Source organism: Pan paniscus, chromosome 5 (assembly GCF_029289425.2).
Source record: "Pan paniscus chromosome 5, NHGRI_mPanPan1-v2.0_pri, whole genome shotgun sequence".
NCBI classification, from domain to species: domain Eukaryota; kingdom Metazoa; phylum Chordata; class Mammalia; order Primates; family Hominidae; genus Pan; species Pan paniscus.
The window spans coordinates 55,053,269-55,075,508 of record NC_073254.2 but is presented as its reverse complement, the minus strand read 5'-3'; the positions used below and the strand labels follow the sequence as shown (position 1 = coordinate 55,075,508).

The following is a 22,240-nucleotide window of genomic DNA, read 5'->3' as shown; positions in this document are numbered from 1 at the left end:
GGGGCTGCCGCGCCGGAGAGCTCGGCGGGGACCGTGCGCACGGCCGCCGGGTTCCTGGGCGCCTCTGGCCGCTGGGTTTTCTCCACTGCTGGCCCCGCGCTGTCTCCGCAGCCCGCCCGACTCCCTCCCAGATTGGAGCGTGTGATCCGTGTGTGTGTGTGTGTGTGCGTGTGTGTGTGTGTGTGTGTGTGTGGAGCGGAGAGAGAAACCGGGTACGCGCGTATGCGCGCGCGCGTGGGGGGCAGTGTGCATGCGGGGAGTACGGGGGAGTGTGTTTGTGTGTGCGTGTGGGTGTGAGTGCCTGGCTCCCTCTCGCTGAGACACACATACACTCACACATACACAACCCGGCAGGCTCGTCTGAACTTGAAGACACCCCACATTCCAAGATGCCCGAGGTTCCTGGGAATGCCCGGGGTTCTTCGATCCGGAAAATCCTACCGGCATCCTCCTAGGGAGGGATTATTATTATTATTATTTTTCTTTAATCTGGAAGAGAAGAGAACAAGTTGTGCTTTCCCCCCTTCTTCTTGCTAAATGCCGTGGATATAACTGAATAAGCGGCTCAGGGCTTTCCCCGCGTGGACGTCCGAGGCCACCATCTGCCTGCATTCGCCGGAGCCGCCGGAGGGTTTAGCTCGAGTCTGTCTCGGGCGGGGAAGGATGCGTGGCCGAGCCGGGGAGCCCGGGCGCCCCGCGGAGCCGGCCTCGGTGCCTCCCAGCCGGGGGTAGATGCTGCCTCGCCCAGGTGAGTGGTCGCAGGCGCTGCGTCTTTGCGATCCCGGGTGTCCGCGGGAGCTCGGCGCGGGGCTGAACGCACCCGAGGGAACCGGGAACTTTGCATCCCTTTCTTTTTCGCTTGAAGACTCCCCGCATCCTAGGTGCTCATGCGGACACCCCCTTCTCTTTTCGCCCATCCTTATCGCGAAAGATTTCCTTTCCTTTCTTTAGTCTTTATTTCCGACAGTGGGGGTGAAACTCTGGCGGGGAGCGGGGAGAGCGGGGTCCATGTGAGACTGGAGAGCAGGATGGAGAGACGGGGAGCCACGGGTGGATGGAACCGTTGAAAACAGCAGGAGAACTTTGCCGCCAGACCACTCTGTTGCATCTCCGCACATGCAAGGCCTGGCTAGAGCCATTGCTGGGGGCTAGGTGGGGGCGCCGGGGACTCCCTGAGCTCTGTGGACTGGGTGGGGTGGGGTAAAGCCAAGTGCAGAAGGGTTGATGCAGAGCGGATGGGAGGAAGGAAGGCATGGTTGCAGTTTAGGGGGGCAGGCAGGGCAGGTTCAGGGACCCTATGCAGGCCTCAGGCAGAAAGCAGATCAGGGGGATTGTGTGTGTATGCAGCTTGGGGCATCAGAATGGCATGATGAAGCAATATGGAAAGTGGCATTAGCCATGCCTGGGTTCCTAGGTCTCTGTCTCCCACCCAGCCCTGCCCTGGTTCTAAGGTTGGCCTGGGCAGGGAGGAGGGAGAGCAGTAGACCGTTCCGAGGTGGACAGTGCCTTACTTTGCACAGACCTTCTGAGGGAGGTGTCCTACTCGTCTTCCCATCAGCCCGGTACAAAGGACAGAGACAGAGAGTTCTAGGGAGATAGAGCCTCTGAAAACCAGAGCAGGAGGGAGAAGAGAGCCTGAGTGGAGACTGCAGAGGGACTGAGCCAGACTGTTGCCAAATGCACCCGGCGACAGCAGACAGCTGCAGACAGACAGACACCTGCAGGGACAGGGAACATGTCAGAGCCTGCACTCTTGAGTTGGAGTTACAGGCATGGCTATAGATGATGACCCCCTCCCCTGGCCACAATGGAGTGTGTGTGTGTGTGTGTGTGTGTGTGTGTACGCGTGTGTGTGTACGCATGTGTATGTTTCAGGGAGGTGGCAGCTGTGGCCTCCATGGCCTGATTGGCCTTCTAGTACTGGGGGAGGGGGAAGCTTCAGGAATTTGACCCCCTGCTGCTGGGGAGGAGCAAAGCTAGGGAGGAAACTGCCATTCCCTGGGCTGTGAAGTTCCCAGGGGCCAGGGCTAGAGGTTCTATGTGGGCTGTTATTCTTGTGTGGGGGCCGATTTGGAACTCAAGGTGGGGAGCAAGGGAACTAGGTCTTGGGGTTGTGCCCTGGTCTGGTCGCTGCCCTCTGGCAGGAGCTTTATATAGCCACACACAGCAGAGCCCTGAGGGTAGTGTCATTTCCTTGTGGGGTACATCAGAGGCTGAAGGGGGTCAGAGTCCTGTAGGGAGGATTCAGAAGCTCCAAAAGGCCTGCACTTGGAGCCGTCATCCTCCGCCGACCATGCCAGCTGCCTGGGCCCTTCTGCTGATGCTGGAATGTCATCTTTCCCTTCTGACTCTGGCTGGGAGTGCAGAGTTGCATCTCCCTCTGGCCTCCTCACATGCTTCTGCTCAGGCCCCCTGCCCAGCCCTCAATTTAGAGTTTCTGGTCTAATTCCTGACCAGGAATGTAATTATTTATCTTCTTGCCCTCATCCTGGGGATGCAAACAGCAAACTTGGCATTTCTGTTTCAGCCTCTGGAAGGTTGGCTCCCAGCTCCATCTCCTGTCTAGAAGAACTGGGTGCCTGCCTGCTGTGGGCTGGAGGCTGGGGTTCAGGGTTCCTTCTTCTGTGAAGTGCCAGTTCTTTGCTCAGGCCCAGAAACGTGAGAAGCTGAGGAGTCTGGCCTGAGAGAGGGTGAGCTGGGAGCTTCCAGGAGGTGAGGCTGAGGAGGAGAAGCAAGATAGATGGGAAGAAAATGCAGTCAGAGTGGGTGGGGCCACCGGGGAAACCAGGCAGCCTTCTGGCCAACTGAGTCCTTCTTTGACTGAAGGAGGAATTGCTCTTCTTATCTTTGCTTCAGCTCCAAAGGAAAAAAAAAAACAGGGATTCTGGCCTCCAAGTGCCAGTTTGCCAAGCCTCTTCAGCCTGTGGGGTTGAGCAGGTTCTGCTCTCCTTTTTTGCAGGGTGGATGTATAGAGGCTTATAAGCTCCTGGCGTGGGGTCTGTCTACCCAGGGACAGTGGAGAAGTGAAATTGGAATTAATTGTTTTCAGAAACTCCCCTTTCCTAAGGTAGATATTAGCATCTAGGGAGTTCACAGTCTGATGGGGGAGGCTGGTAGACTGGAAGCAGAGACATATAGCAATAAACAACCTGGGATGGCCAAGTGGAATTGGACTCTGAACAAGAGCAACAACAATTTGAGTATTTTGTGATTTTCCTTTGGGTAGGGGTGGAGTTTTAGGGTCCAACTTATTGAAGGGATAGAGTTGTCATATAATGGAATGAAACCTCAACTTGGGGGGCCTGGGTTCAAATTCTGACTCTGCCATATCTTGGTTAACAATGTGAGTCTTTGTGTTTTGACCTGGTAAAATAAAATAATAGCATGTACCCAATAGATGTATTATGACCTGATGTTTTCCTGGCAGTCCCCAAACCCCTTTTCAGATCTGGGAGAGTCTTCAGTGGAAACAGGGAGGGTTGGAAGGGAGGGAGAGTTCTTCAGAGACATGGAGGATAGTACAGCCAACTTCCCCCTGTCCAGGGAGCTGCCAGGAGGGTTTGATGCCATCAGACATAAGCTGATTGTTAAAAGGCTCCAGAAAGCCCTCCAGAAAACTTTGAGAATTGATGGTTGAGGAGCAAATTTCACCTCTGGGGCCCTGGCACCTGCTTCCCTCCCTTTCTCTTGTTTGTTTTGGATTTTTATGGCCATGCACATTTGCTCAGGAAGTGGGGCTCTGCATTTTACAAGTATCACCAGCCACCCTTTCCTGTCTGAGGTTTGAATGTAAAATACCCCCCCAACCGCCGCCAGCACCCAGTCTTCTCTTTTTGACTCTCTTGCCCACTCCCCCAAGGGTGACCTCACAGGAATGTTGTGAGGCCCAGGTAAAGTGAATGGATACAGCTCTGTGGGGCCTGGGCAGGGGTTGTGATTGAACTGGGTCCTATCTGTGTAGTAGCAGGAGGGATATATCCAATTTGAGAGAGGGGCCTGGTTTTCTTACTGATGAGACAGGATGCTAATGGTCATCCCCCAGGGTTGTTGGAAGGGCACAGCAGCATGTGTGACTGCACTTTGTAAACTGGACAAGCCCTTTAGCACTCACAGCTATATTTGTGACCCTTTCTCTTTAAGACTGTCACTAAAATGTCAAATATAATTATACTCAGGTATCAGGGCACTAAAGGTGGACTTTCACGGGTCAGTTTTATGTGGGACTGCAGTTAACCAGTGATTACAGGCCAGGCAGGTGGACACTGTGCCTTCTGAGAAAAGGGGTGTTAAGAACCTGCAGAAACAGGGCAGTTGTGGTTCACATAATTGGGTGGGACTGGTAACAGGAAGCTAGGAAGAGGCACATGGGCAGCATTTTTGGTAGAAGCATTTTTGGAGGGTTTTTCCTAATCACACCCTCCCATTATATTTTAATACCACAGATATACTATATGTGTATATATACTATATATATGTATATATGTGTATATATGTCAATATATACTATATATATATGTATATCTGTACTGTTTATATCAAAAGATTAAGTTCTCTTTTTTTGCCTCCCCACCAAGCACACATTTTTGCCCCCTTGGGGGCGATATTGTCCCCACTGAGGATGCATTGTCTTAAAATTAACAGAGGTAAGTGTTAGTTAGAAGAGGTGGATTAGTGAGATGGGGAATCCAGAAGATAGTGAGGGAGACAGATGCACTCGCAACTTGCTACCCCAAGTGTGGTCTGTGGACCAGCATCAGCATCACCTGAGTAGGGATCTCCATTTTATCAAGATGGGAGGTCGGGACAGTGTTGGGTTGACTGCCCAAGAACACAAGGCTAAACTTTGAACAGAGGGTCAAAAATAGCTATGTTCTGGGCCACTCAGCTTGTTCAACTATTGAGTCCAAATCACCAAGCAAGTTTTAGTAAGGACACGGTCTACCCATGTCATGATTTATCAGTCTTTTTTTTTTTTTTCTGAGTGATTTCCTTGCGTTGTAACTGAGGGTTGTATAGAAGGTATGGGGGCCCTGCAGAGAAGACCCAAGGCTTCCATGCAACGGAAAATCAGGGCATCTTTGATTTGAACAGGTCTGGGCCTGCTTTTTTGAATGTCTCCAAGGGCCAAGCCTAATGGAGACCAGACCAACCTGAGGAACAGACTGGAACTATAGAGACAAGATATAGGTGTTAAACTGTGCCAAGCTGGATTAAGGAACAAAACTGTGTTCTCTTAATTTATCAACCTGCTTGGGATTGTCTGCAGGAGAGCCGGGGCCTCCCTGGCAACCTTCCAATATTAACAGGGCAGCCCCAAAAACATACGAGATTGCAAAATAAGTTGGGCTCTTTAGAATTCACTGCATTTATTATTGGCATGTCCTATATTAATTCACCCACCAGCAGGAGCTAAGCTACAGTTCACGTGCCCAGAAACAACCTAAAGAAGCAGAAAGCTGAGCATCTCTGAACCCCTCTTCCTTCCATGTTTCCTGCCTGGGTCCTCTCCCCTCAACACATCCCTTCCTCTACCCCATTTTGGTGTAGGACAACACAGAGGAGCAGGCTCCCTCTTGCCTTAACCCAGATCTCTAATAAACTTCCTGGGGATGCAAAGTCTATTTGGCCCTCTCATTTCTTCTTCCCAGGGACTCACTTCCTATTCCTTTTCTCCAAAAGTAGTACTCTGTTCCCAGCTACCCCATTCTTTTTCATTCTCCTGTTAAGGCGGCTTTAGTCAAAGAAGCCAGGGGGTCCCCCAACTAATACTGAGGGTCTGTGGAGGCTCCTACTTCAGAATAATTGTAAAGTAGGCCTTGATATTACATGACTCTCTCTGGTCCCCAAAACATATGAAATGTGGCCACTCAGCCTGCAGGACTTGGAGAAGTTTGGGGAATGAGCCATACCAGGGTCTCAGTACCTAGTGAGAGAGCAATGGATGATGGCAGTGAAGGCAAAGGCATTTCTGACTTTCTGAGCTCCTGGAACCTCCTAAAAATGCCTAACAATGACTGTAAGATGAGGCCTTGTCATTCTAAAAAGGTATTGAAGATTTCTGGATGGGTAGAATTGATTCCTTGACTCAACCTTTCCTGTAATGAAGTCACTATAGTACCTAGAAATGTCCCCCTGGGGCAGAAGGGAGGGAGGATGGATGGGGATCTGGGGTCATGGAGGTGAGAGGTTAGAGGTCCTCCTATAGCACAAGGCACTGACGGCTGGTCAGAGAATGCTTGCTGGGGTGCAGCGGAACCTAGAATGAGCTCTCCTTTTAGCTCTGCCCGTAACTTGCTGTGTGACTTTGGCCATCCCCTCTGTCTTCCTGTCCTCGCCTGTGGTTTAGAGCCTGTGTGCTCTCCTAAGGCCTCTTCAGTTCAGGAGGTTGATCCTTTGATTTACGAGTCCATGATCCAGCCTCAGAGCAGACATCTCTGCGGAGCCATCTAGGCCCTGGAAGTTACTTGGCTGGGGTCCTCCATCCTCCTTTCCATCCTCTTCTGCCAGACAGCACTGACCGGAGGCTTTTCTTTGCTTCGTGCTCCTGACTAGTCTATGACCAAACACTGTAACTGGGTTTCATTTGGAATGACCAGGATCCCAGGGCTGCCGTCTGAATGAGGGTGTCTCTTTCCTCCCCACTCCACCACATACATGTGCACATACACACACATTCATACACACACACACCCACCAGTGTACACATGTCCACATACCTCACACACATCCACACTTGCATGCCCACACATATACACACACACATTTATGCTCACACTCACACATACGTTCACATACATATACACACTCCCAAATACTCACACTTGTACATTCATACATGCATGCACACATTCATGTACACACGTTCATGAGTTCATATACCTTCTCTTACAAATGCAACACTCCCACATATTCACACATACATGCACACACTCCCTTTTTCCACTGCACTGGCTTCTCCCTCAAAGACATGGGCGGGTGCCATTCAACCCTTCCAGCTCACTGTCTACTTTAGAGAGCATGTCAATACATGGCCTTCTGTCATCCCTATAGCCCTCTGACCTCATTCAGGAGGACAAAACCATGTCTTCTTTTGTATATGGATGAGGAAACTGGCTTGGATTTGCAGGTAGCAGGGTCAGGATGAGTGCCAAGACTTCTGGATCCGGTCCAGAGATTCACCTATCACTTCGGAGCTGCCGTAGTAATTTCTGCTCTGTAGAACAACCCTGGAAGACAGGAAGGGTATATTTTGTCCCTGGTTAAAGATGGGAAACTGAGGATCAGGGAGATTCACACACAGACAAAGGGTGACCAGATCCTCTATCCTTCCAAGCCAGGTCATGTGCATACTCCAGCCGCTTCTTGGTGATCATGTCTTCCTTCCTGGCTCTCAGTCTGCTAGAAGCTTTTATTCACACTAAACTCCAGCAAGTGAGAAATGCCACCCTGGGGCAGCCCATGGGCATTCCAGTTTCAGTTCTGACTTGTTTTCACCAAAATAGGGTGTGGGAGAAGGGTGGACTGCCTCTGTCCTTAGGGTCGAGGTAAATAAGCCCTCTCATTGCCATTTCTCATGATGGGATCAAGCTACGCTCATCATTAATGTATCCTTTTTTGTAGTCTCAGCCCACCTCACCTCTTGAGGCTATAGCTTCTGTGCTTTTCTGCCTGCCATGGCAGTGAGGTTTCCTTTAGCTCGCTCTGAAGTGCTTCCTTCACTTCCTTCAAACTTAAGGCCCTGTTCCTTTAAGATGTGGTAAGCAATCCCATCCTTCTTCACCCATCCCTTTCACGACTTGATGGCTAGCAGTCTTCCCCTGTTTAGTTTAATTCAGCAAGCATTAATTGAATGCCTACTACATGCCACCCAGGGAGCCTGACACTGCAAAGGTGAATTACCTCTCCAATCCCTGTGTGCACGCAGCCCTCAGTCTCACCGATCATTTGACTTCTTCTCTTGCACTTTTTCCAGCCCTGTTTGTGGACCCCAGGACTTGATTATGTTGGGGGTGGCGGTTCCAAGTTCTGGCTGATTTCTAGTGCAGCCCTTCACCTGCATTCTCATGTGTGTGTGTGTGTGTGTGTTCGTGTGTGTTGCTTAGGAGTCAGTCAAGGTCACACATGATTAACTGCTTGATGTAAAGCTGATAGTGGTGGTGATGATGATGATAATGATGATGGTGATTATATGGTGATGGTAATGAAGTCCACTTAAGAAACAGGCTCTCAAGCTGCTTTCCCACCCTGCTCTACTGCTAAGCTGACATCTTACCATCTTACCCAAATAGAAACTGATAGGATGAAGAGATTTGGGGTCATCGTCCCAATTTAGAGACAGCTGGCCTGAAAGGAACCATTAATCTTCCTCCTTGCCTGAGGACTTATGTCACAGGGGCTGAGCTGGGAAGAAGGGGAGCTGAGGCTAGAGCCCCTGGAATAGACATTAAATCCTGGACTCTCTGTCCAGAGTCACACCTTCTAAGCACATGACAATAAGGGCTATTGCCCTGGAGGAGAGGGTGGTTCCCCAAGCTGTTGAGGGGCAAGAATCTGTGAATGAGGATGCTGGCAGGGATTGTGCTTGCAATCGCAGAGTGGTTGCAAATGGGCAAAGCAGATCCCTGATGCTTGGGAAGTCTTCATCTGATGAGCAAAGACCAGTCCTTGTCCTTGGGAAGTTTATGTCTAAGGAGGAGGACAAAGCAGATACACAAGGCACATTATTAGGGAACATTTAGGCACCAAAATTCGTGGATGGAGCATCTTTCTCACAGGGAGAAATGTGTGTACCTGTGCCTGCATTTGTAGGATTTGCATTGTATTCTGTTTTCCTGGTTGTGTGAACTTGAGTGGGTTATTCCTTCTGTGCCTCAGTTTTCTCATCCGCAAAATGAGGATAATAATAGTACCCACCTCACAGGGTCGTTAGGAAAATTAAATGAACTACTATACGTAAGGTACTTGGAGCAGTGCCTGGCACATATTGAACAATATATACGTGTGAGCTATTAGTGGTAGTAGTAGAAATAGTGGTATTTTTCTAAGCATGGAGAGGACCATACTTAGGAAAATACCACTGAGGACCCTCTTAACTGATACTCCTTTCTAACAACCATCTCTTAAGTTAGATATTAATTTGGGGAATCTCCACATGATCTCATTTGTCCCTTGCAACAATCCTACCAGGCAGTCAGGATAGACATTATGATTATAACCACTTTGCATAAAGGGGAACTGAGGCACAGATGTTATGAAGTGGTTTCTGGTCTGATGGGGTTTTCATTGTACCTTACAGACACAGTGCATTCAGGCGAGGGGTCACAAGAATCTTGGAGCAGAGGGTTTTGGATGATGATAGCTGATAAGTTCAGGACTGGCCTTCCCACCTGGCCCTTATGCATGTTGGGATCAGACTGCTGGAAAAATAAACCACGGTGGGGAAGGAAGATCTCATTCCAGGCTTGCATAACTAGGCTGGGTCCACATGAAATGGCATGGGGAGAAGCAGGCTGCCCTCTACACAGCACCACAGAGGATGGGAGTTAGGCCACAGGACATGAGTATTGAAGCCTTTTGAAACTGTCATGAATGCCTTGGGATGGGGATAGGGATAAGAGTAGCATCCACTTTATAGGGTTGTTGAATGCTTATGTGAGGGCGGGGCTGTCCTGGGAGCACTCAGGGGGCACAGAAGGGACGGGGAACCTGGATTGGGAACCTTCTGATTCAGCCTGGCCTGGTGTGTGGGGAGAAAGCCAGAGACATCCTCCTGGGCCATATTCCTACCCACCCCAACACCTTTGTCCCAGGGCTGCTCCTAATGGTGGGAAAGGGACCCTCCTGGATCTTTTGGTTTGAAAGGGCTTGGAAAGTATTTGGGGCAAGAAAATGGGCCTTGGGGGCTTGGTGCGGTGGCTCATGCCTGTAATCCCAGCACTTTGGGCGGCCGAGGCAGGCGGATTGCCTGAGCTCAGGAGTTTGAGACCAGCCTGGGCAACATGGTGAAACTCCGTCTCTACTAAAATACGAAAAATTAGCTGGACATGGCCACGGGTGCCTGTAGTCCTGGCTACTCGGGAGGCTGAGGCAGGAGAATCACTTGAACCCAGGAGGTGGAAGTTGCAGTGAGCTGAGATCATGCCACTGCACTCCAGCCTGGGTGACAGAGCGAGACTCCATATCCAAAAAGAAAAGAAAAGAAAAGAAAAGAAAATGGGCCTTGGGCCAGGACCCAGAAGAGGGAATGAGGACCTCCAGCAGGGAGAACCAGACTGGAGGAGGGAATGCTTGTGGGGGTGGGGTTTTAGGAATTCAGGGGTGTCAGGGTGCAGGAACGGATCATGCATGGATCAGTATCTAGGGTGGGACATGAGGTGATGATGGAGGGTTGGTGTGGGACTATGGGAAGAGGAGTCAGGAAGGTGAAGAAGACCAGAATGAGACAGCAGCAAGAACCACAGGAGGAGAGCTGGGGGTGGGACCCGACTGAAGCCCAGGCCTCCCAGCCACTGTCTGCTCAGAGCCAGGCTGGCCAGGACCCAAAGCCCCAGCTCAGTGTCTCTCTCTTGGGGTGGGGAGAGAAGTCAAGGCCCTGAGCTCCTTCTAGGGCTCTGTGATCAGCCTGTTCCGTAAATCTCAGGCCATGTAAATTTGGTGCATAATTGGGAGGCACTGCAGGTACCTGCGGCTCCAGGATAAAATCCAGGCAGCTCCGGAGAGAGAGCAATGGATCATGAGTTACAAGGAAGGCCGGTGGGACCCAGTGGTGGCTGGCCCAGCTTGAGGCATGAGTTATCTCAGGCTGGGCTGCCCTGCCATGCTGCTGCGCTGCAATGCCAGGCTGATATTTACTGTGTATTGGTTTTTAAATTACAGTACAACATTGATTCGCTGCTCTTTCAGTTCAGCCCTCACTCTCTGTCCCTGTTCTGCTCGGCCTTTCTCTGCCTCTCCGTGTCTCTCTCCATCTGTCTTGTCTCTCTCCAATTCAGTTTTTAATGCAGAGTATTATCTTACATTGTATCATGTTCCCCTATGGAATTAGGCTTACACTGCTTTGTATTTATTGGAGGATGCATTATATTAATCCCTTCCATGCATACAGCACTTTATACATTTTAAAGCTCTACCTGCAGCCATACCTGTCTTCTTTGGACCCCATGACAGTGAGGAAGTAGGGCAAGCAGACTTGTCTCCATTTAAACGCGAGGAAACTGTAGCTCAGGAAGGCTAATGGAATGACCAGGTCATGCTTGCATTATATTATATTATACCATAATAATAATGGCTACTGGGTATTGAATGCTTGCTGTGAGCCCTGTGCTATTCTAAAATAAGCTTTATGTACTTATTTTATGCCCACATTCATTCTGTGCAGTAGGTATTGTTATTACTTCATTTTACAGGTGAAGGAATGAAGATTCAGAGTGGGTTAGTAGCTTGCCCAAGGTCACACAGCTATTACAGTAAAATTCAACTTTGGATTAGCTGGATTCAAACCCCAGCAGCCAGCTCCTGAGCCCCCTCTCTCAACCAGGATGCATGCTGTCACGTGCTGTGATCCCTGAGTTGGATTGGGGGTGGGAAAGTGGGGATGGGGTGGGATGGCTTCATGGTGCTACAAGAGGCATTCTTGTCCTCACATGACTTCTGTTTCTTTATGTTTTCACTGCACCCAGGGGAAAGGCCTGGGGACCTTGCAACAGCAGGAAATGTCCCCAGGGCAAGGGGCCAAGTTCCTTTACCCCAATATCCACAGAGGGTTAGGGCCCCAATATCCACCGTTTTGGCCCCCAAGCAAGGGCAGAAGGACAGGTGCAGAGTAAGGCTGGTGGGAGCCCTGGCTGGGTGGTGTGGTTGCCATCTGCCCTCCTTCTTTCCTGTGTCCATGGAAGGAGGGTGACATCCTGACCTCCATGGGGTCTCTCTCAGGACTGCCTTTGTGTGTTCCCTTGCCCTTTGTTTAAGAGGCAAAGCTGCTTGCAGCCCAGGAGCACCTCGGAGCTGGGCTTAGCTCCCAGGAGCACAGTGAGCCAGTGGGCAGCAGGGGAAGAGCTGGGGGTTCTGTGCACTCTGCCAGTTCCAGCCCGCCCTCACTAGTGCACAGCAGTGAGGAGGCCCTGCTGAGTGCTGCCCACTGCGGCCTGAGATGCCTGGTTCCTGAGCAGGAGTTGGGAGGGGTGACTGGGTCTTGTGTAGACCATCCTGAGGAGTCCTTCCTCTCCAGATCCTCACATCCCCACTTCCTCCATCATCCTAAGGACCCATTGCCATGGCTGGAGTCAGGCCACAATATGCTACTTGCCATGGCCCAGACACTTATCTCCCTGTCTCCCAGGTCACACTCATGGCGAAGTGTGTTTTGGGAGAAGCAGGGATCCCCTGTGCTGTCTGCATGCCCCTTATTGGGGTAGGTGGGGGAAAAGGGTCCTGAGCCTGAGGATGTTGTGAGTCCCATGACTCCAAGGAGCCATCCTTGGCAGAGTGCAGCCCTGCACATCTGCACTTCCGTGGGCCCTGCTGTGAAGTGAAGCTTGCTCTCTGCCCACTTCTCACTCTGTCCTTGCTAATGGGGCCCTGCTCTCTCTCCGGAGCTGCCTGGATTTTATTCTGGAGCCGCAGGTACCTGCAGTGCCTCCCAATTATGCACCAAATTTACATAGCCTGAGATTTATGGAACAGGCCACACATTTATGGAAAGTGTGAAGTATAAAGGTAAAGTGAAGCTTATACTTTTTCCTGTGGGCTCAGAATCATCCAGCACTCCCCGCCACCCCCCACCCCGTGATGGACACAAACTGGGAGCATAACTCCGAGGCTGATGTTTCTGTTGCTTTTCTTATTAATAGCTACTACTTGATGAGCAGTTGATATGTGAGAGGAATTCTAGCACAGTGAGTCAGGCCTGGGAGTCAGACCGCTGGGTTCAAATCTCAGCAGTTCCACTTAGGAGCTGTGTACCCTCGTGCAAGTCACTTAGCTCTTTGAGCCTCACTTTCCCCTTCTGTAAAATGGAGCGAGCACCAATACTTAATCCCTAGGGTTGTCATGAGTATAAAATGGTAAATAGCTACAAAATGCTACAGCACCTGGCACATGGCATATGTTATTAAAGTGTTTGTCTATACCATATTTATATGCATTCTCTCATTTTGTCTCCCAACTACTTTTGCAAAGTAGGTATTACCTCCCTGCACATGTGAAAACTGAAGCTCAAAATATCAATGAGATTTGCTCCAAGTCTAGGGTGACCACCTGTCTGAATTTGCCTGAGACTAAGGGGATTCCTGGGATGCAGTACTTTCAGTTGTGGTTTGTTTGTTTGTTTGTTTTGTTTTTGACACAAGTTTCGTTCTTGTTGCCCAGGCTGCAGTGCAATGGCGTGATTTCGGCTCACTGCAACCTCTGCCTCCCAGGTTCAAGTGATTCTCCTCCTTCAGCTCCCTGAGTAGCATCACCATGCCTGGCTAATTTTTGTATTTTTAGTAGAGATGGGGTTTCACCATGTTGGCCAGGCTGATCTCGAACTCATGACCTCGGGTGATTCACCTGCCTCGGCCTCCCAAAGTGCTGGGATTACAGGCGTGAGCCACTGTGCCCGGCCAGGACTTTCAGTTTTGAAGTTAGGAAAGTCCCAGGCCAACTAGGATGAGTTGGGCACCCTACCCAGGTCACAGAGCAAATGCATGGATGAGCCAGGATTTGAATCCAGTTGTTTCTGATATCCACTGCCATGCCCTAAGCCATTCTAGACACTCTTGGGGATGGAGCCTCTCTTAGCTGCCCACATTTATGGAGCTCCGGCAGGCTCAGAGATGCTGTCCCACTTCATTCTCACAAAACTCTGTCACTTAGGCAAATTACAGCAAAGAGGGAACTGAAACACAGAGGTCGAGTAATGCACCCTGGGTCACCTAGCTAAGAAGTGGCCGGGTTGCGACTGGCACCCAGGCCATCTGGCCCCAGTGCCCCACACTCCTGACCACTCTGCTGCAGCTTGCCTCCTATCCTTTCCAAATTCCCCCCAACTGTACCTGGTCTCATTTTTCATCCCAATGGCCTCTGGAATAGTCAGGGCAGGTACTTTTAAACCTGTTCTATAGGACAGAAAACTGAGGCTCAGAGAGGCCAAATTCCTAAGCTAAGGTCACACAGCTTGTAAGTGATGAAGGCAGGATTAGATTTCATCAGGAGTTCTCAGCTGATGCTTCTCACTCTTGTTTTCGTGTTTGATAAATGGGCAGGATGCCTCCAGTCCTTTTCAGTTCTGTTCAAATTCATATGAAATTTATGAGGTCTCAGTCATCACTGGGGCGGCTATGCAGGCAGCAGGTTTGGCAGGACATGGGCTCGTGCAGTCCTTTGGCTCCAATATTCTATTTGATGTAGTTGTCATTATCCGATCCTTCCCCCAGCAGGTAGAGGAGGCACCTTGTTGCAGAATGAACATGGCCGCCTGCTAACAGCCCATCTGCTGACTATAGGAGCCCACCAGCAGCCCCAGGGTTCTCTGTGGACTTCCAGCTCTCACTCCTTCCACTAGCTGGGGATTAAACATAGAAAAGGCTGCATTCTCCTGCTTGGGCAGCAAAGATGCTATTAATGCCAGGCTGGCTTCTAAGGCAACTAAATAAACAGAAAGGACAGGGACAAGAGTCTATAAATTCTAAATGATGTTCAGGAAAGTGGCCTGGGCCCCAAGCCCCATAAAACCCAGGCAGCCTGCTGGGCTGGTGGTGCTTTATTGGCCCCTTCCTCTGCTGCGGGGTCATACGCCCATCAAGCCTCCCACTTGTAAGGTACTTTTTCCCTTTAACTTCCAAACACTTCCCATAGTAATTAGCATTTCATGGTTGTCTTTAAGCCACTCATATGGCTGCATCACTCCCCCATTTAACAGATAGGAAAACTGAGGCACACAGGGGGCTAATGAACTGGATAATGGCCCAGGTCCCTTGATGCTGATCTAGAAAGTTCTCTCTGATGTTCATACTAAGTAAGCACTTACTACATGCTGGGCACTGTTTTAAGCCCTTTGTACTTATTATCTAATGTATTGCCCGTGACAACCTAGGGCACAGGTACTGTTATTTTAACTATCATCTCTACGTCCTAGTGAGGAAACTGTGATATAGAGGGTTTAAGTAACTTGCTCAGGCCCACACATGTGATAAGTGGCATGCAGGGATTTGGCCCTACACCCTCAACCATCATGCTGTTAGCAAAGCGTGGGAGCAGAACGGGAGGAGGGGTAGCTGCTGTCCTGAAGGGCCTGGTTCTTTGCTTCTTCCCAGGAAACCTGTTTCGGAGCCCCCCCTGTTTCGGAGACTCTGTGCTCTGGGCAGCTTCAGAACCTCCAGAGAGACATAACTCAAGGAGCAGTGAGGGCAGGCGAGGGGCTGGGCAGGTCGATTGAGAAGTACCATGGAGAGAGCACCAGGCTGGGAGTCTGGACACTTGCATGGCCATGCCAGCTCCGCCACCAACTTGTTGTGGGGCCCTCAAAGGCTCTTCCCCTTTTCCTCTGCCTGTCTCTGATTTGGATGGAGGTGAGGCATCACATGATTTGGGGATCCACCTGCTGGTGGTGACGGCAGCAGAAAGGAGGGCCACAGAGGCTCCAACATCGGACCTGGCCCTGCCCTCACTGTCAGAAGTGCAGACCCACATTGGGTGCCCCAATTGCCTGCTAAAACCTGGGCTATTTAAAACACCCAGCGCCACGAGGTTCCCCTACTTTGGGAGGACTCTGGGTTTCAGCTCCCTCCCTCCCCATTGCCCTGCCTTATGGGGTTTGCTGGGGGTTAGGGAAATGACGGACCTTGGCTTCTGCAAGTTGTCTGCAGTCCAACACTGCTTTCCCATGGTGGGTGTCAGAGGAGGGGCTCTACTGAGGGCTGGAGTGGTGCAGCATCCTCTTATTCTGGCCAAGGTCTGTGAAGTCCCCAGATCAATGAAGGAGAAAGAAGAAATTCTTCAATGTGTTGCCAACCTAACCAACCTTGCATGATTCCATTCAACTCACTTGCAGTTAACAGATGTTTACTGAGCACCTAGTATTGGTCAGCTGCTAGGTGACAGAGGCTAGCTAATTAGACTTAGTTTCTGCCTTCAAGGGCCTCCCAGTCTGGTGGGGAGGCAGAGAGGTAAACAAACAATTATAATGCACCATGATGGTCCTGTGACTGGAGGCAGGAACCTGCAGTGCTTCCAGCAAGAGGTGATTCCTCTCCAGCTCTGCTTCCGGGGCCTCTTGCTAAATGGCTGCAGCACCCTCTTGAATGGCCCCATTAAGCTCCTCTACGCCATTCTCCCATAGACAATGCGCACACCTTGCTGAAGATGTTTCAGTGCATTTAGAGTAAAATCCTAACCCTTTAGCTGGCCTGCCAGGCACTGGCCCTGTCCATTTCTTTACCTCCTTTGTGCCTTCTCCCCATGTCTAGCACCCTGAGGGAACCATGAACATTTACTAGAAAAGATCATGTTCTTTTCCACCTCTGGGCCTTTGCATTCTGCCTAGAACACCATTTCTCTACACTCTGCATGGCTGGACACTACTCGTCCTTCAGATGTCAGCTTAAATATTGCTTTTAGGGATGGCCTGACCACTCCCACTCTAAAGTTCGGCCCCTTGCTGCTCTCACTAAGAGCAGCTTCCCCCGGCCCCAGGTGTTCCTTTCCACACTCTGTATCTGCTTGTTGGTTTATTGCTTCTCTCTTGCAGCCTGTGAACAATGTGGGGCAGGAATGGGGAAGGGACAGGGTGGCCCAGGGTTAAAAGTGCAGACTGGTGCTTAGACTGCCTGTGCAGAAATCTGGCTGCACAACTCAGTGCTGTGTGACTCTGGGGAAGTTGCTTTATCTCTCTGTGTCCCAGTTTCTTCATGTGTAAAATGGAAGAAATAATAATACCTGCCCCCACAGAGGTGTGGTTTGGGCTAAATGAGTTAATATATGTAAAGCACTTAGAACAGTGTCTGGCACATGGCAAGTGCTCAATAAATATTAGCTATCATTATTTTTTTATATCCACTGCTTAGAATAGTGCCCAGCTCAATAAATATTTGATGATTGGCTGAGACACCTGGGCTGAATCTTCAAGGAAGTAGTTGAGGGTTGGTTAGAGAGAGAATGGTGACTCTTAGCCCTGGCTGCATGTTGGAATCACCTGGGGGGCTATAACAAACACTGATGCCTGAGCCCTACCCCCAAGACAGTTGCCAGGCCATTGATGTTTTAAAGCTTCCCTAGGATTCTGATTCTAGGGTTGAGAACCACAGAGATGGGGGAGGGAGACATTCACAGCCCAAGAACATGGTGCAGCTGGCAGTGCCATGCTGGAGGGAATGCAGAGGGTGAGGCAGGGGCAAGGGAGTTGAATGGCAGCACAGGAAGTCAGGGCCGGACCTGAGAGGGCCCTGCATGCTATGCAGAGGAGCTTAGTCTTGGTGGGGAAGTCGATAGAGGCCCTGGAAAGCTTTTAAGCTGAGAATGACATGGTCTGATTTGCCTTTAAGGAACTTGGCCTAGGTAGCTGTGTGGAGGATGGATTACTGCGAGTGAAATTGAAGGCATGGAGATCAGAATGCAGAAAACCTTCTGCCACAGTGAGAGCAGTGCGGAGCCAGGCTTGAACCAGGCAGATGACTTGCTGGTCCCCAGTTTAATTACTTAATCCTCCTTGGCATGTCTGAACAGTGAAATCTGGGCAGTGCGGCATTCCACCTGGTCGCTCCTGCCCCCAACCACTATGCCAAACGGGTGTCACTCTGGGCTGATATAAACCCCATATGGTCCTGACCATGGAAAGGCTTTTCCTTCTGGTTTCTAAGCCAGACTTCTGAGTCTCAGTGAAGATTCTCTAGTCCACACCCTGTTGGCCTCTGGGGTTCTTGTTTCAACCTGGAAATCCCTCCCAGGCCCACTTCCTCATTTATGATCCCCGCCCTACCCCCTGAAAGCCCTGAGGTCTAAATGCCTCGAATGTACCAACTCTCCCCTGGTTCCAGGCCAGTCCTCCCTTGAAACAATAGGCTCCCATCCTCCAGGGCTTCTCCCCCAGTGGAGGCTTAAATATAGTCTCAATCTTCTGTTGCCTGGATTATAGGTGGGGACTCATGCTTCCTGCCTCCCAGCTCCCTGGCTACCAAGCTATCTCTCCCTAATTGTTCAATTTTCTTCCCACATGAAGCTGTGGGTCCCAGAGCTGCCTTTGGAAGGCAGGGCTCTTGACAGAGTGACCCGTGTCCTTCCCATTGTACCACACCATTTATCCTCGCTTGGAGGCAGTGTAAGTGGGTGCTCCCGTCTGGTTCTGTGTGGTCTTGGGCAAGTCATCTGATCTCTGTGTGTCTTAGTTTCTTTATCCGTTAGAATAGAGGTGAAAATGGGGGAGATACAAAATTAGCCGGGCATGGTGGCACATGCCTGTAATCCCAGCTACTCGGGAGGCTGAGGTAGGAGAATCACTTGAACCCAGGAGGCGGAGGTTACAGTGAGCCGAGATCGCACCATTGCACTCCAGCCTAGGCAACAAGAGCGAAACTCTGTCTCAAAAAAGGAAGGAAGGAAGGAAGGAAGGAAGGAAGGAAGGAAGGAAGGAAATGGGGGAGATGTTTAGTAACCCAGTGACACTGGGAATAATCACAGGTTTGAATTGGCCATCTGACTCAGAGGATACAGTAGGCTTTAATTTAGCACTGTGTTTCTTAGCATTAGCGAGGCATTTGGAACAGGACAGGAAACAGAGCACACATAGGATCTTTATCTTCGTCTTGTGGGGAGGCCTGTAAGCCACCCACATACATAACTTTTTTTTGCCCCTCACCCATGTGGGCCATGTTGGCTGCTGTTGATAAAACCTGAGAACCGTCTAAGAGTCTCCTTGATGCAGAGAAGCTGCTGTCTCAATTTCTCGTATACCATCTTAGACACGTAGATCCCAGGCCTGCATGCCAACTCACAGTTCCCCAGGCCCACAGATCAGGGGTTTCACAGGACACAGGGCAGACACCACAGTCCACATGTATCTTAACTGCATTGTGGGAGGGCAGGCCTGGGGTTATTTTCCCAGAGAGGCCTAGGCCAGCCCAGGCTGCTGTCAAACCTTGACTGAGGCTTAGTTATCTGTACATATTTCTCTTAGGAGGAAGACAGTCAGTAGATTGTTGTCAATTCACACAGGTAAAACCCAATTTATGAGCGCACGAGAGAGAGAGAAGAGAAGGGAGGGGGAAACTGCAGACCGTCTGGGAAGAGTGAATTTTGTTTGTACGTTTTGGGGGTAAACTGATCATCTGGCAGCTGGTAGAGCTATTAGTTTGGGCATTCCAGTTCTTGAGCAGGCTGTCTACGGGCATTGAAGAATGTGATGGCAGTTGTGGGTTTTCCAGCAGAGCCTTAGAAATTCATCTGTGGGGTATAGTCTCTGTAAGATGCCTGCTGGTGCCACCTCACCAGCACCTCCGCTTTAGCCAGGCCAGGTCTGCCCCTTGACCCCGTCAGAACTCCTCAAGGTAGGCTGCTGTGGAATTCAATGGGTAACGGTGTGCCTAGTCCTCTAAAACAGTGAAGATCAACAGCAAAGTGCTTGTATACAAACATGTCCATAGTCAATGCTCAATGTAAGTTCTAATTGCTATTCTTTCCCTCTCATGGGTTCCACCTCTGTTGGCTTCTCTGGCTCTGTTGCCTGGTGTCCCATATCTTCTCTGGAGCTGAGATTCAGAAGTGGAGAGGAGGAAGATGGGGACACAGAGAGGAAGTCAAGGATCAAGACAGCTTTGTAATCACGTGTTTTAAGGAATGAAGTGGACAGGTTACTTCCCTTATGCTCTTTAGGGACTAGGGTTGAGGGAGATTTATTTTTGCTCTTTCTTTTAGCCAAGGCAGCATCAGTCAGAAGGGCCTCCCACCTCATAATTTTGTCCTATTGGCTGGAAGCAGGCTGTGTCCACCATTTTGATTTTTCTCCCAGCTTTGGAGGAAAACTAGAAGCCCAGAGAAAAAGTGCCTTTTTCTTTCCTCATTGGAATCCAGGGAAGAGGACTTTGGTAGCAGGAGACTGTTCCTTTCCTGAGTGGTTCCAACTCTTTTCTCCAGGAAGCTAGGTAGGCTAAGTAAGGGAGGGAGTCTCAGGCTGACCTTGGACCCTGGCAATCCCAGGGACTTGCAGTATGACCTTGATCAAGTGTCTTCTCCGCTCTTTAAAACTGTTTCCTCATCTTTAAAATTGGGGGATGTAGGGGCTACAGACATAATATTGTAAAGACTCTAAGGAAATGGGCCTTCCCCTTCCTACTGTCAACATACTTTAAGTGGTTCTCTTTAAGGTTGCTCTTGAAGGTCGTCATACCAAGTTTTGGCTTGAATATAAATGTTAGGGATTTCTTTTTTTTAATTATTGTTGTTATACTTTAAGTTGTAGGGTACATGTGCACAATGTGCAGGTTTGTTACATATGTATACATGTGCCATGTTGGTGTGCTGCACCCATTAACTCGTCATTTAGCATTAGGTATATCTCCTAATGCTATCCCTCCCCTCTCCCCCCACCCCACAACAGTCCCTGGTGTGTGATGTTCCCCTTCCTGTGTCCATGTGTTCTCATTGTTCAATTCCCACCTATGAGTGAGAACATGTGGTGTTTGGTTTTTTGTCCTTGCAATAGTTTGCTGAGAATGATGGTTTCCAGCTTCATCCATGTCCCTACAAAGGACATGAACTCATCATTTTTTATGGCTGCATAGTATTCCATGGTGTATATGTGCCACATTTTCTTAATCCAGTCTATCATCATTGGACATTTGGGTTGTTTCCAAGTCTTTGCTATTGTGAATAGTGCGGCAATAAACATACGTGTGCATGTGTCTTTATAGCAGCATGATTTATAATCCTTTGGGTATATACCCAGTAATGGGATGGCTGGGTCAAATGGTATTTCTAGTTCTAGATCCCTGAGGAATTGCCACACCATCTTCCACAATGGTTGAACTAGTTTACAGTCCCACCAACAGTGTAAAAGTGTTCCTATTTCTCCACATCCTCTCCAGCACCTTTGTTTCCTGACTTTTTAATGGTCGCCATTCTAACTGGTGTGAGATGGTATCTCGTTGTGGTTTTGATTTGCATTTCTCTGATGGCCAGTGATGATGAGCATTTTTTCATGTGTTTTTTTGCTGCATAAATGTCTTCTTTTGAGAAGTGTCTGTTCATATCCTTCATCCACTTTTTGATGGGGCTGTTTGTTTTTTTCTTGTAAATTTTTTGAGTTCATTGTAGATTCTGGATATTAGCCCTTTGTCAGATAAGTAGGTTGCAAAAATTTTCTCCCATTCTATAGGTTGCCTGTTCACTCTGATGGTGGTTTCTTTTGCTGTGCAGAAGCTCTCTAGTTTAATTAGATCCCATTTGTCAATTTTGGCTTTTGTTGCCATTGCTTTTGGTGTTTTAGACATGAAGTCCTTGCCCATGCCTATGTCCTGAATGGTATTGCCTAGGTTTTCTTCTAGGGTTTTTATGGTTTTAGGTCTAACATGTCAGTCTTCAATCCATCTTGAATTAATTTTTGTATAAGGTGTAAGGAAGGGATCCAATTTCAGCTTTCTACATATGGCTATCCAGTTTTCCCAGCACCATTTATTAAATAGGGAATCCTTTCCCCATTTCTTGTTTTTGTCAGGTTTGTCAAAGATCAGATGGTTGTAGATATGTGGCAATATTTCTGAGGGCTCTGCTCTGTTCCATTGGTCTATATCTCTGTTTTGGTACCAATACCATGCTGTTTTGGTTACTGTAGCCTTGTAGTATAGTTTGAAGTCAGGTAGCGTGATGCCTCCAGCTTTGTTCTTTTGGCTTAGGATTGACTTGGCAATGCGGGCTCTTTTTTGGTTCCATATGAACTTCAAAGTAGTTTTTTCCAATTCTGTGAAGAAAGTCATTGGTAGCTTGATGGGGATGGCATTGAATCTATAAATTACCTTGGGCAGAATGGCCATTTTCATGATATTGATTCTTCCTACCCATGAGCATGGAATGTTCTTCCATTTGTTTGTATCCTCTTTTATTTCCTTGAGCAGTGGTTTGTAGTTCTCCTTGAAGAGGTCCTTCACATCCCTTGTAAGTTGGATTAATGTTAGGGATTTCTATAATGATTTGGGATCTATGTCCTCTGCTAGATGGTCCTGGCTCTTATACATCCTGCCCTCCAATTTTTCTTAGAGTTGGGGAAAGTCTAGAA

At 49.3% G+C, this 22,240-nt stretch overlaps 1 protein-coding gene across 1 annotated transcript in view; it reads left to right on the top strand.

Annotated features, from left to right (window-relative positions):
* The first annotated feature begins 242 nt into the window (after window positions 1–242).
* Window positions 243–22,240, top strand: part of LRFN2 (leucine rich repeat and fibronectin type III domain containing 2) — a 195,234-nt gene continuing 173,236 nt past the window's right edge. The window contains exon 1 of the mRNA XM_003833331.5: window positions 243–748. The gene's annotated coding sequence lies outside the window, so the exon portion shown is untranslated. The remainder of the gene's footprint in view (window positions 749–22,240) is intronic.